Consider the following 1,881-nt stretch of genomic DNA (forward strand, 5'->3'; position numbering starts at 1 on the left):
GGGGGGGGGGGGGGGGGGGGTAGTTTGGCATTTAGTTAGTATTCTAGCAAGTTTTAGGCTTTACCATTTTTAGCTATCAGCTCTAGCATTTTCAGCAGCCACATTCAGCTTACAATTTTGATTATGGCGTTTTTAGCCAAAATCTAAAAACCAGTGTGGTTTTCTAGGACATAGTTTCTGCAGAGCGGCAGGAGTTCATCAGAAATTCACCCTGCCCTCCTTTCCCTCCCCATTGCTAAAAATCGGACCACCAGGCTCCACACTGAGAGAATCAAACCTAGAGAACAAATCAAAGCTTTGTGTTTTTTTTTCTTCTCCTTTCTTTCTTTAACCAAGTCCCTTCACCTCCCGCCGAACACTCACACCTTCAACTGCCTCCGCTTTCCTGAAGCGAAGGTGTGACAACCTGAAAGAGAAGTTTCACACCTTCAGCCTGAGAGCTGCTTCTGTTCTGACTGGTTCTGAAAAACTCCGAACAATGAGAAGACCCACTTCACCAGAAAATCCAGCCGAGATTCTGTTTCCAACCGAAACATTTTCCGTTTTGAGTCTGAAATGCGGTAAAACGTTCGGCTGAAATAAAGGACGAATCTGCGACCTGATTTTTAAGGTTTGTTTTGCGTGATTTTCTCAAATGGACCCGGAGCACAGGAAAGCTTTTCATTTGATGGGATTCTGTGAGGGGTTTCTGATTATCTTCATACCTTCTGTTGCCAGAGTGTTTGTGAAAAATGCATCGAGTTTCTTTAAGACTAAATCATCCAAAAATCAACCGAGGACTGTCGAGACGGAGACGAAGTTCCACTGCTTCAGGAGAAGCTTTGCTGGAAACGTTGGCTGGTGAAGAAATCTTTACAGTTCTGTTCATTGTTTCAAGATTGTGCAGAAAAAGTTATTTGGGTTTGACTGTAGATAGATGAAGATTATCTGTGATACATGATGCTTTTGTTCATTATTTTAATGATATTTTACAATAAATTAACATTAAAAAATATTTTTGTGTTTGAAGTTATTTGATGAATTTCTGTTGATTAATTTTGAGAAACTTTAAAATCTATTTATTTTTTATTTTTTAGGGTCACAGAAGGGTCACAACACTTTAAATTCACAACATAACACTACATCACGAAAAAATTACCAATTACTAAAAGCACTTCAACTTCCTTTAAAGGTCAAACATTCTGACAAAATGTGTTGTCTATGGTTGGGTTGATAAAATCGATTTGAGTCGATTTAAGCTTAATAGATCAATAAAAAGAGATTGATCCAGCACATAAAGCTAAAGTCCGCTAGCTTGATGCTAACGTTTAATGGAATTTCCCATAGAACGGCTAATGCTAACACTTGGTCGACTTAAACATACATTGCTGACTAAATTAACATTTTTATTTACTCACCGGCGTTATTTTCCAAACTCTTTTGCGGAAACCTTTTTTTAAAGTAACTATTTGTGGTCTAAAACGTCGTTTTTTCCTCATACTTAATTATTCTTCTTGGAAAAAAAGTGTACTGCTGTAGCGCGAGCTCCACCTAGTGGACAAATTGAAAAGCTCCCCAGAACAATGTTTTCAATATTAACGATCTGAACATTTTTGTTAGAACTTCTCCTTTTGAGAAACAATGTAACACTGTATGATATTAACAATCTCATTATTTCACTAACATATTTTACAGTATTTGAACTGGATCAGATTAGTATAAATATTCCAAAAATCATATCGTAGATTAATAATGTATTTCTAAACAAATGAATTGAATTTAACTGAGAGAATTGAAATAATCTGAAAAATTTGGAATTAAATCGATCAAGGATCTGGTGAATCGAATTGATTCTGGAAATATTTCTGATACCCAGCCCTAGTGTTGTGTTGGGAGTGGATT

The 1,881-nt window shown here is 36.6% G+C and overlaps 1 non-coding gene across 1 annotated transcript in view; it reads right to left on the reverse strand.

Moving 5' to 3' along the window:
* LOC112152087 overlaps window positions 1-1,452 on the reverse strand; it is a 33,471-nt gene extending 32,019 nt beyond the window's left edge. The window contains exon 1 of the transcript XR_004948133.1: window positions 1,398-1,452. This is a non-coding gene — a transcript (uncharacterized LOC112152087). The remainder of the gene's footprint in view (window positions 1-1,397) is intronic.
* Window positions 1,453-1,881: the final 429 nt, after the last annotated feature.

The sequence above is a fragment of the Oryzias melastigma genome, linkage group LG6, assembly GCF_002922805.2.
Source record: "Oryzias melastigma strain HK-1 linkage group LG6, ASM292280v2, whole genome shotgun sequence".
NCBI classification, from domain to species: domain Eukaryota; kingdom Metazoa; phylum Chordata; class Actinopteri; order Beloniformes; family Adrianichthyidae; genus Oryzias; species Oryzias melastigma.